The sequence below is a fragment of the Somniosus microcephalus genome, chromosome 4, assembly GCF_052327205.1.
Source record: "Somniosus microcephalus isolate GS21.2 chromosome 4, FLI_Smic_1.0, whole genome shotgun sequence".
NCBI classification, from domain to species: domain Eukaryota; kingdom Metazoa; phylum Chordata; class Chondrichthyes; order Squaliformes; family Somniosidae; genus Somniosus; species Somniosus microcephalus.
Window position 1 is genome coordinate 336,242,079 of NC_140990.1, and position 13,159 is coordinate 336,255,237.

General features: G+C 43.7%; 1 protein-coding gene across 15 annotated transcripts in view; it reads right to left on the minus strand.

Annotated features, from left to right (window-relative positions):
* Positions 1 to 13,159, minus strand: part of clasp1a (cytoplasmic linker associated protein 1a) — a 362,676-nt gene that overhangs the window by 85,500 nt on the left and 264,017 nt on the right. The gene's annotated exons all lie outside the window — the stretch shown is intronic.

The window sequence follows — 13,159 nt, forward strand, 5'->3', positions numbered from 1 at the left end:
AAAAAAAATTAAGTTCTTGTGGCATCTCATAAGTTGCAATAATGCCACAATCTCGTTTCCCATCAGTGTGGAATAGTCTAATGTGAGTAGAAAAAACGAGTGTTATGAACACATTTTACAGCTCTCAGTTGCAACACTTAGACATGGCCTAGATCCTACAACAAATAAAAACTTACATTTTCAAAATCCTCTTCAGTCTCATGATTTATTCAGTAAGCAACAGTTACAGTTTCAATAATACACATAAGAAACCAACAGTAGAACAATATTGCAGGTAAATTATCTAATAATATAACAAACCAAATGATACTTGTGTCTTGAATCTGTAAGGAATTGAAAAAGCATTAAAACTATTGTTCTGCAGAACCAGATTTTGGAATGCTGAATGCAAGTTACGAAATCATATAACTCATTAAACATTAAAGTAATGGTGACACTAAAGTCAAGGTGCCATATCCATTTTGGATAATGTGAGCAAAGCCCAATTACAGACCTAATTTATATTTCTTGAATTTACTGCTCACAAACGCATTTCTGCACATCTACACAGAATGGGTCAGACAAGGTGGTGTGGTACAAGGCACAAATCTGAATCAGCTATAGCACAACCTGGGAGTTTTAAACCTCTATTATACTGTGCCAATGGGACTGAAGCTGCATGACATTTTGTTGAAGCCAGTGCCGCTCACTGCTTCTGGGCAGGCACAACCTTGACTTTAGCAACTGTTGTGGTTTTGCATTGGTTTTCTCTGTGGAATCATAAGTAATTCCCTTTTTAAAAAAAATACAAGAAGCAGTTTCCTGTGACACCATTTTCTTCTGACTGAAGAGAGCTGACCGTTCAATTAGCTCTTCTCAATTAAGACACACATTAGCAATACAGGTGATCACCAGGAAATAATTAACTTAATTTTGTACCCAAATCAATTTAATAAAGGATTTCAGAGTATATCATATGATTGATATTCCTACCTCAAATACTTTGCTTCATGAAAATTCCAAATATACAAGACCAAAACTATTCAGCAATAAATCTTTTCCTGAGACAATGTACACATTAGTTCTAAAGCATAAAATGCATTTTGTGTTGAGAAGCGGTTTTTAAATTAATACACATTCATTGAAGTGGCACATTGGCAGAGGAGGATGCTCTTTAAATGTGCGCACCTCCTTTGGATATTTTGGAAAATTTGTTTTTAAATGGAGCGCTTTCTGCCAAGAATAATAAAATCATCCAAAGAGCTCCTCTGTGGAATGTGGATGAATGACATTTCTGGAAATCGATGGCCTCTGCTGACTTCAGACAGAGGGATTCATGGAGCATGTCCACTAACCTCAACTGACTGACACATGTTTCAAGTATTAACCGGTAACTCTGTTTGTTCTTTTGACACAGTCTCATCAAGATTTAATGTCCAGCTCAGTACAGACCCCTTTAAAAAGCAACAAAAGCTCGGCCAAGTCATAAGCAACATACCAAACATGTGGCAATTTGTGTAATCAAATAAATGCACTCGGTAAGGATCTTCCTGATCAGTATAAACAGAGCATATGCTCCATTTCACAAAACCAGCCTTTTATTCATGTCAGCTGCAATTAGTAAAAATTAATGCATTTAAAATCCTTACACCTATACAGACATCCCCTTTACAAAATAATGCTGAAACAGTGATTTCCCTATTAATTAGGAGTACACATTGGCTGTATCGCAGGACAATTCACTGTGTTCTTAATGATGTATTATACATAGATACATAGAAGATAGGAGCAGGAGTAGGCCATTCGGCCCTTCGTGCCTGCTCCGCCATTTAATGAGATCATGGCTGATCCTTTAATTCAGTATCCCGTCCCCGCCTTCTCTCCGTAACCCTTAACCCCTTTTGCCCGTAGAAATATATCTAATTCCCTCTTAAATATATTTAATGAGCTGGCGTACACTGCCCTCTGTGGCAATGAGTTCCACAGGTTCACCACTCTCTGAGTGAAGAAATTCCCCCTCATCTCTGTCCTAAATGGTTTAGCCCTTATCCTTAAATTATGTCCTCTAGTTCTGTTCTCACCCGCCAAGGGAAACATTCCTTCTGCATCCAGTCTGTCTAGACCTGTCAGAATTTTATACACTTCTATGAGGTCCCCTCTCAATCTTCTAAACTCCAGTGTGTACATCCCTAAACTACATAGTCTCTCCTCATAGGTCATTCCCGCCATTCCTGGTATCAGCCTGGAATTATAGCTCCTTTTCAGATTGTGACAACTATTTTTATTCTTCAATAAGCTAAAAATTACATAGCAGTCACAGGTAAGTATTATCCAAGTATAATATGGAATGTCCCAGGATTCTCCTAACATTGCATTTACACTTCGTAGATTATTGTCAACATGGTACATCCCCCCTGACTTTTAAAGCATGGTTCCAGATGGGGCTCATCTTGGAACAGGACAAAATGTTTCTCACAGTTCAAATGATATAGAATGGCTTTTCTCTTTCCTGGGTTGCTAGGTGGAGTAGTTTGAAATATTGGGGTGTATAATTTCTAAAGAGAATTACATTTCTGTCTAAAACGTCCCAATCTTAATTGGGATCGGATGTTACCAAAATTGATCTTGATGAAGACAGTAAGTGTAGGGGGCAAGATATCCAGGACAAAAAGTGATGCAGAAAATCACTGGTATTTAATCTGCTGGGTCACATTCTAGTGCTTTCAAGGCTCATACAAAATCTCCCCACAGAAGCATGGGCAAAGTCACCTGTGTAACTTCAGCATTAGTACAAAAAGCCAAGTAGATAAAGTGGACACAAGATGCAGGCTATTCAACATAGTTGCCATTTAACTGAGCAGCTTTATTGGTTACCTCCCTAACATCGCCCCTCTCCGTCCATGTCTCAGCTAATCTGTTGAAACCATCATCTATGCCTTTGTTACCTCTGGACTCAACTGTTCCAATGCTCTCCCTGGCCGGCCTCCTACCTTGCACCCTCCGTAAACTTGAGCTCATCCAAAACTCTACTGCCTTATCCTAACTCGCACCATGTCCCGTTCCCCCAGCACCCCTGTGCTGACTTACATTGGCTTCTAGTCTGGCAACACCGATTTTAAAATTCTTATTTTTTTTCAAAATCCTCCATGGCTTCGCCCCTCCTTATCTCTCCAACATCCTCCAGCCCTACAACCCTCCGAGATCTCAGCACTCCTCCAATTCTGGCCTCTTGTGCATTCCTGATTTTCATCGCTTCCCCCCCCCTTGGCGGCCGCGCCTTCAGCTGCATAGACACCGAGCTCTGGAATTCCCTCCCTAAACAACTCCGCCTCTCTACCTCATTCTCTTCCTATAAGACGCTCCTTAAAACCTACCTCTTTGACCAAGCTTTGACCACCTGTCCTAATATCTTGTGTCTCGTTGTCAATTTTTTTCTGATAAGACTCCTTGGGACGTGTTACTATGTTAAAGGTGCTACATAAATGCAAGTAGTTGTTGTTGAAACAACTTCTAGTTGCTTTCTTTTCTTTCCAAGACTCTCAGGCTCATTGCCTCCAAGCTCTGTACCCACCTCTCTCAAAACTTTGTTTGAATCACTCCAATCTACTTTCCAGCCTTCTTACCAACGCAAGACTGATCCAGCCAAAAGTCACCATGGCATCCGCTGTGACTATGATTTTTTGCATTATCCCACCTTGACGTTCCCAACCTCTCAACAGCATTTGATGCAGTAGACCATGCAATCTTCCTCAATTACACCTCCTCCACTGTTCAGCTATTTGAAACTGCCTTGAACGTTTCCACTCCTACCTACCTCAACACTACTAGCGCAATCCCTGCAACAGCTTATCCCCCGCTCAAGTTCCCAAGAATCTACCAATGGCCCTCTTTTTTTCTTTAAATTTGGTTGCTTTGCACCTCCCGTTAGCGCCCCAAGGGAGCGCTAACGGGGCGCTAAGTACCTAGAGCCCGGCTGCTGCGCCGCTAACGCCTCCCGCGAAATTCAGCAGGAGGTTAGCCGCAGTGGTAGTGCCCTGCCTCCAGCGATGACCTCATCACCGTGCGCAGCGCCTCGCTCGTGGCTCATGCCCCCTGACCTACCACCAGACACTATATCAGACAGGGTCAGGGTGGTGCTTTTGCGGCCGAGGTGGCGATAATTAAAGGGCAGGTGCCAGCCGGCCATTTTTTTTGGACCGTCTGCCAGCACCTGCCCCCTTTTGGCTCCTCCTGCGGAGTGCCGACTGCAATCGGTCAGCCTGGCACTCGAGTGCCGGGCACTTTTACTGGCACCCCGCTCCCCGGTGATCCAGCAGCGCTGCGCTAAGCCCCTCCCCTTTAATCAGGGAAGGGAGGCCTGTAGTACTGGAGTGCTACGTGCGTGGCGCTGCTGCACGCTGCGCTGCGATATTCAATGGGAACGCCCCAAGAGGGATGGGGAGTGCTTTCAGTAGCGCCCTGCCTCCTGCTTGGGGCGCTACCATTCAATTTCGGGCGCGGGGGCATAATTTTTTGGGGCGCTAAAAGTAGCTCCCCGGTGAAGTTAGCGTCCCAAAGGGGGTGTGGCCCAATTTTTCCCCCTGCATGTCAAACATCAAGTCATCAATGAATCACAAGTCACAACTTCCTCCAATTGAACATCATTTGCAGCCCCAGCATAAACCCCTCTCTTGCAACTGATTTCATCCCCTTCTCTGGCTGAACCAGACCACATAAAACCTTGGCACCCTGTTCGGCCCACAAACGAGCTTCAAACGCAACAACCTTACCATCACCAAGAGCACTTATTTACTACCTCTGCAAAAATGCCTACATCTGCCTCTACCTCAGCACTGTCGCTGCTAAAAACTTCTCTGTGCTTTAGTCACTTGATTTCTCCGATGTTTCATTTACTAGCCTCCCATGCTCGATCTTCTGAAAAACTCTCAACTTGTCCGAACTGCAGGCGCCCGTGTTCCGTCCTGCACCGAGTCCCACTTGTCCATCACTCGTCATTCCTGATCTAAACTGGCGAATTGTATCCAAACATATGGGGCTGGATTTTGCAATAAGAATAACAGTGAGGCTAACAGCGCTAATTGTTATTACCGGAGTAAATCAGACAGCAACTCCTGGCCTCTGCACATGCACAGTTAAACACTCAAATCCAGAAGTTGCTGTCAGAGACACTCCGCTCCTCTATAGGGTGTGCTGATGCAGACCGCACCGATAGACTCGCACGGAAATGAATGCAACAGCCTGAACTTAGGGTACTTGCGCACTAGTTATGCACTGAAAACAACTGAAAAAGTTAGGGCTGGTGCATTCAGGAGTAAGTGAGTTTTTTTTTTTTTACAGCATGGCAAGTGATAATTACTGCTGAATAGCCTCTCTAGCCCAGAAAATTTAATTTTATAAGTGTGGAGTCTCATTCCCTCAGAAGAAAATTAGTTTTGGAGATTTTTTAAAATTTTTCTTAGAAAAATGTCCACTTTTTCTGTCTGTCTCTCCCTTAATCCCATCTGTGTTTCCCAATCTTTATTTCGCTTTCTGTACATCATTTAAATGTAATTTATATTTCCTGCTATAGACTTCCTGGTTTAGACTCTGCGTGTCTCAGTGACGATCCTTCAATCTGATTGATTGAAGAGCCTCGTTGTTGCTTGTCCTGCTCGCAGGGCGCCACACTGAAACAGAAGGTAGATTAGAGCAAGTCTCTGCACTCTAAAACCTGCAAAAACTTTCTGGGCAGCTGTTAGCGAGGTGAACGGCAAGCGGCATTCCTTTGTCGCTGACCACAAAATCCGGGCTATTCAATTTAAAATCCTTGCCTTAGTCTTCAAATCCTCCACTACCTCACCCGATCTCTACAACTTATATCCCCTCCTGCAGTTTTTTTATATCTCCGACTCTCCATTTGTGCATCCCTCTCCGTGGCCTCATCATTGCTAGCAGAGCTTTAATTCTGTAACTCCCTCCCTAAATCCCTTACCATTCTCCATCTCCTTTAAAAAAAAACCTGAACAGCCATCTGTTTATCCAAGCTGATGGCCGCTAACCTCTTCCTCCATGGCTCAATGTTTATTCCTCTACTTTTTCCCCCATTTGTGAAGGATCTTGGAATGTTATTTACAATAAAGGCACCATATAAATGCAAATTGTTCTTGGGAACATAGGAACAGGAGTAGGCCATTCAGCCCCTCGAGCCTGTTCCGCCATTCAAATGACATCATGACTGATCTGTGATCTAACTCCACATACCCGCCTTTGGCCCATTTCCCTTAATAGCTTTGGTTAACAAAAAGCTACCAATCTCAGATTTAAAATGAACAATTGATCTAGCATCAATTGCCGTTTGCGGAAGAGAGTTCCAAACATCCACCACCCTTTGTGTGTACAAGTGTTTCCTAATTTCAGTCCTGAAAGGTCTGGCTCTAATTTTTAGAATTTGCCCCCTAGTCCTAGGATCCCTAACCAGCGGAAATAGTTTCTCTCTATCTACCCTATCTGTTCCCCTTAATATCTTGAAAACTTCGATCAGATCACCCCATAACCGCCTAAATTCTAGGGAATACAATCCCAATTTGTGTAATCTCTCCTCGTAACTAACTCTTTGGAGTCCGGGTGTCATTCTGGTAAACCTACACTGCACTCCCTCCAAGGCCAATATACCCTTCCTATGGTGTGGTGCCCAGAACTGCTCACAGTACTCCAGGTGTGGTCTAACCAGGGTTTTGTTCTTGTTGGGAGTAGTGAACGCAAAGTGTTAAAAAGGAGTTATTCAGAAAAAAAAGTACAGTTGAACAAGGTCATGACATTCAGAACTTAGTGCTTCAGCAAGTTTCAGTAAACATGACAGTAAAGCTAATTGCAGAAAGCAGAGTTCCCCACTGTAAACATCAAGCTGATTCAGACAGCATGCTCCTATAAACCTTATTTTTTAAAGCAACAAAAAACCCTGATAGATTTAAAGATGTTACATGACAAATACTTGCTGAAAGGGTTTTAAAATTGACTATGTTACTTGGTATGTATATACTCTCCTATAAAACTCAATCACTATCACCAATATACATGTGATTATTTCACTGCAAAGTGTGATGTTTTCAAACACATGCAGATCTCCCATGGCATTGCTCAATAAGGATGTTGTACCATGTAGGGCATAACATTAGGGCCACTGATTTAGTGACCAAATAAGTCAAAAGTCCATTTTATTATATGGTTATCTGGGATTTTCCCCAAATACTTTGGGGAGCAAGTTCCACGATACTGAAGGGGCAGACAGTGTTCAGTATGCCCGCAGATATAGGGGCAGGTGTACTGAAACAACCTGCAAATGAGTGTTCTAGGTCAGTTGAGCGAGGGTCAGAATAAAAAAAAAATTCAATCAGGGCATTTCCTTGCAAGGCTGAACAAGAGGCCCAAAACATTTAAGGAAGAATTTGGGCACTTTTACAGACAGCTTGGCACACAATATAAACCTTGGACCAGGTGAAAGAGGAAAGTAGCCAGCAAGTTAATGCCTTGGTTTTCATGTACTTACATTAAAATCTGAAACTTCAACATTTTAAAAGCAATGGAAGTAAAACTGAAACTTAACTTACTTGCAATACCACTTAAAAGGAAGGGCATAGTAAATGTAATTTGGAAGAGTAACTGCGCCACCTATGTTGGGAGGCCTGATAAGTAAATTAAAATGTTAAGAATGGATAGTTTAGCTTATGCTTGTTGTAAGCAGGTGTCAGGCAAACACAAGAGGTGCAAGAAAGATGATAACATTGTGGTACAGGAATTAATGTTCCTCCAGGAAGTGAGCACAGTTGCAAGATGTTAATATATATACAGGTATAGATAATATCTAAAACATTAAAAAGCATGCAGTTCCAGTCAACTTTTCCATTATAAATTCCTATGTCCTATGCTATAATGGCGCACTGAGACAAATTTACATTTGGCAGTTCCCATTATAAATGTGGACATAGGAATTTAGAATGCTAATACAAGGATAGAATGCACGACTTTCAAATGGGGACTGAGTTACGTCAGCACATCCTGGTCCAATTATCCCCTGACTTTTAATCCCACTTCACCTGAAGACCACACTTGGTCTGGACTCCCCACGTGCAATGCCATGGGAGATTGCCCAGTGTACATGTATATCGACATGTACACTTTTATGAATATGCTGCTAAGAGTCTAGTTTATTGTTTTTAAGGCATATACATCATTAAGAAACAGTGCATTAAGTCACGTTGGATAAATGAATCTTCCATAGAATATATATAAAATCTCAAAGCTTACATAAAAATCCCTTGTCTTTAATTATAAGGTTTAAAGTTTCACCCTTTTAGCAGGTGACAATTATATTGAGTTCCTTTCTTTTGCACGAATGTGTAAAATCTCCCTACTGGCAGATAGGGGGTAAACCATTAATCCTCATCTTCTGACAGATGCAGGGAAATTCTGGTTTCCCTGGACCAGCCTTTTCTCAAAGTCACCATAACACGGAGAGGGAAAGTACCATGCTGCAGAGTGATAAAAAAATGGTCACTGCCCTTCCTGAAGGAAGACCTGAACAACCATGTCAAGGTAGATTGACTGAATTGCCTCTTCCCACTTATGCATTCATAGGTTAATACCCATCACATCTTGCGCAAAGCATACCCTAGAATTTTAAATTTTTTTATTCGTTTATGGGATGTGGGCGTCGCTGGCAAAGCCAGCATTTAATGCCCATCCCGAATTGCCCTCGAGAAAGTGGTGGAGAGTATTTATGTGGCTGGTCCAGTTAAGTTTCTGGTCAATGGATGCTGATGGTGGGGGATTTGGCGATGGTAATGCCGTTTAATGTCAAGGGGCAGTGGTTAAGACTCTCGCTTGTTGGAGATAGTCATTGTCTGACATTTATGTGGCACGAATGCTGCCACTTATCAGACCAAGCAGGTAATTAAAATATAAAAATCTATGATTTATACATAGGCAATCATAGAATTTTACAGCACATCGAGCTTCTTGTCCTATTCCCTGCCTGCCAAAATGTTGTTCTTAAAAATGAAACTACTTTTTTTTTTTAAAAAGCGTATGGATTCTATTTCCATCACTGTCCTGGTAGGATATTCCACAAACCTCTGTGTAAAAAAAACCTCCTTTAATTCCATTACTTCCTTTGATTATCTTAAATTTATCCCTCTAGTTACTGATTCACTGACCAGTGGAAATAGTTTTAAATTCATCAATACCTCTCAATTTTAAATAAGATCTCCTCATAATCTCCATTGTTCTAATGAAAATGGTTAGTGACTAGATAAGCTCAAGCTTCTTATCCCTGAAACTTTAACAATTTTCTTCTGCACACACACAGGATGGCTTTGACATCCGTCCTAAAGAAAGCCAGCCAAAACTGGACACAATATTCTAACTGTCCCACAGACTAGTCAAGCAACAGCCTGACAGTCATACTCGTAGAATCATACCTTTCAAACACTGTCCCAAACATCCCTGGGCATGTCTTGTCCCACCGGCAGGACAGACCCACCATAGGTGGCGGCAGATGCATCTGTCCATGACAGCATTGGTAGCAGTGACCACCGCACAGTTAATGTGGAGACGAAGTCCCATCTTCACACTGAGGGCACCCTTCATCGTGTTGTGTGGCACTACCACCGTGCCAAATGGGATAGATTCAGAACAGATCTGGCAGATCAAAACTGGGCATCCATGAGGCGCTGTGGGCCATCAGCAGCAGCAGAATTGTATTCCACCACAATCTGTAACCTCATGGCCCGGCATATCCCTCACTCTACCATCAAGCCAGGGGGCCAATCCTGGTTCAATAAGGAGTGTAGAAGAGCATGCCAGGAGCAGCACCAGGTGTACCTAAAAATGCGGTGCCAACCTGGGGAAGCTGCAACACAGGACTACATGCATGCTAAAAAGCAGAAGCAGCATGCTATAGACAGAGCTAAGCGATCTGACAATCAACGGATCAGATCAAAGCTCTGCAGTTTTGCCACATCCAGTCGTGAATGGTGGTGGACCATTAACGGGAGGAGGAGGCTCCATGAATAGCCCCATCCTCAATAATGGTGGAGCCCAGCACGTGAGTGCAAAAGACAAAGCTGAAGCGATTGCAACCACCTTCAGCCAGAAGTGCCAAATAGGTGATCCATATCAGCCTTCTCCTGCGGTCCCCACCACCACAGAAGCCAGTCTTCAGCCAATTCGATTCACTCCACGTGATATCAAGAAACAGCTGAGCGCACTGGATACAGCAAAGGCTGTGGGCCCCGACAACATCCCGGCTGTCATGCTGAAGGCTTGTGCTCCAGAACTAGCCGCACTTCTAGCCAAGCTGTTCCAGTACAGCTACAACACTGGCGTCTATCCGACAATGTGGAAAGCTGCCCAGTTATGTCCTGTCCACAAAAAGCAGGACAAATCCAATCCGGCCAATTACCATCCCATCAGTCTACTCTCAATCATCAGCAAAGCGATGGAAGGTGTCATCAACAGTGCGATCAAGCAGTACTTACTCACCAATAACCTGCTCACTGATGCCCAGTTTGGGTTCCGCCAGGACCACTCTGCTCATTACAACCTTGGTCCAAACATGGACAAAAGAGCTGAATTCCAGAGGTGAGGTGAAAGTGACTGCCTTTGACATCAAGGCAGCTTTTGACAGAGCGTGGCATCAAGGAGCCCCAGTAAAGCTGAAGTCAATGGGATTTGGGGGGAAAACTCTCCACTGGCTGGAGTCATACCCAGCACAAAGGAAGATGGTTGTGGTGGTTGGAGGTCAATCATCACAGCCCCAGGACATCGCTGCAGGAGTTCCTCAGGGTAGTGCCCTAGGCCCAACCATCTTAAGCTGCTTCATCAATGACCTTCCCTCCAACATAAGATCAGAAGTGAGGATGTTCGCTGACAACTGCTCAGTGTTCAGTGCCATTCGCAACTCCTCAGATAATGAAGCAGTCCATGCCCGTATGCAGCAAGACCAGGACGACATTCAGGCTTGGGCTGATAAGTGGCAGGTAACATTCGCGCCACACAAGTGCCAGGCAATTATTATCTCCAACAAGCGAGCGTCTAACCACCGCCCCTCGACATTCAATGGCATTGCCTTCACCGAATCCCCCACCATCAATATCCTGGGGGTCACCATTGACCAGAAACTTAACTGGACCAGCCACATAAATACTGTGGCAACAAGAGCAGGTCAGAGGCTGGGTATTCTGTGGCGAGTGTCTCACCTCCTGACTCCCCAAAGCCTTTCCACCATCTACAAGGCAGGAGTGTGAGGGAATACTCTCCACTTTCCTGGATGAGTGCAGCTCCAACAACACTCAAGAAGCTCGACACCATCCAAGACAAAGCAGCCCGCTTGATTAGCACCCCATCCCCCACCTTAAACATTCACTCCCTCTACCACTGGTGTACCGTGGCTGCAGTGTGCACCATTTACAAGATGCACAGCAGCAACTTGCCAAGGCAGCACCTCCCAAATCTCTACCACCTAGGAGGACAAGGGCAGCAGGTGCATGGGAACACTACCACCTCCAAGTTCCCTTCCAAGTCACACACCATCCTGACTTGGAAGTATATCGCCGATCCTTCATCGTCGCTGGGTTAAAATCCTGGAACACTCTCCCTAACAGCACTGTGGGAGTACCTTCACCACACGACTGCAGCGGTTCAAGGTGGCGGCTCTCCACCACTTTCTCAAGGGCAATTAGGGATGGGCAATAAATGCCGGCCTTACCAGTGACACCCACATCCCATGAACGAATAAAAAAAATTCTGAGTTGCTGGCTTGAGAAAAAGTGACAAAGATCTAGAAATAGGCCGACTGTATGCCCTATTAAATAGGAACAAAGGAAAGCACAGGACCAGGTGAAATCCCTGAAGTCCGTTGGTCCAGTCCAATAATTAAGACTTCTCAATTGTCCAGTACCACAAGTATCTATCCAATTCTCCTTCAAGTTTTTCTACACTATCTGCCACTATGGGCAATCCATTCCACACATTGATCATTCTCTATGTAAATTAGCTAAACCTAAACTAACTCTGCACCTCCCCCTTTCTAAGTTTGAGCCCGTGCCCCCTTGTTCGAGAGTAAGTGACCATCTCAGATAGGTTCTCAGGGTCATTTTCCTATTCCCTTATGAATCTTACATACTTGAACAGAATTGTGCCCAAGCCTTTTCTTCTTCAGAAGAAACAATCCCAGGCTCTTCAACCTCTCCTCACAGATCCATTGCCTTAAATTAGGTCATCAGTTTGGCTCTCCCTTTCGGCATTTCCTTCAATGCCTGGATATCCTAGCAGTAGTATTGTGACCAGATTTTTACACAGTCACCCAGGTGTGGCTGTCCCAGCTATTTTGTACCTCCTGGAATGTGTGTTCTATCTGGTTTGCTTTCCTTACTGTTGTCGCACAGTGTACTATTGGTTTCAGTGAGCTTTCTATTAATGCTTCCAGATCCCTCCAGTTTTGTGTCCTGTAGCCTAGAGTATTTAGTTAGTATTTCGACTATTTATTTCTCTTCCTTAGCCTTATTATCTTGCATTTGTCCACATTAAATGTAATTTGCCAGTCATCAGTCCACCTTCCCAATCTATCCAGGTCCCTTTGTATTCAGTTTACCTGTTCCCTATTGTTCACCTCTACCGCCCCCAACCTTAGTTTGGTATCACCTGCAAACTGGAAGTGCTTTCTTTCTGTCGCCAGCTTCAAATCATTTATATAGATAGACTATAAACAGCAACAGCCTGGCACTGATCCACGACACCCTGGCAGCGACCCCATGTCATTTCAACTCCGCTCCATTCAGAACCATCCTTTGCTTTCTCTGGTTTAGCCGTTTTTTAATCCACTTTGGGAGTTTCTTTTCTGTTGCATCCCTTCCTACCTTGAGGACTAATCGCTTGCGTGGCACCGTATTTAAATCCTTGCTGAAATCTAAATATAATCGCATCAGCTGAATTTCGACGAACGAGGTCTGTTATTTCCTCAAAGAACTTCAGTCAATTTGTTAGGGAAACCCCATATTGGTTAGATTAGAACGCATTCTACTGTGCGGGGGGTGGGGGCGGGGGAAGGACCGAAACAGGAGAAAATACCATCAAAATTACAGGGAAGCAAAAAAAATAAAATTCTTTGGTATAAAGTATATAATTTACTACTTTGTAAAATCAT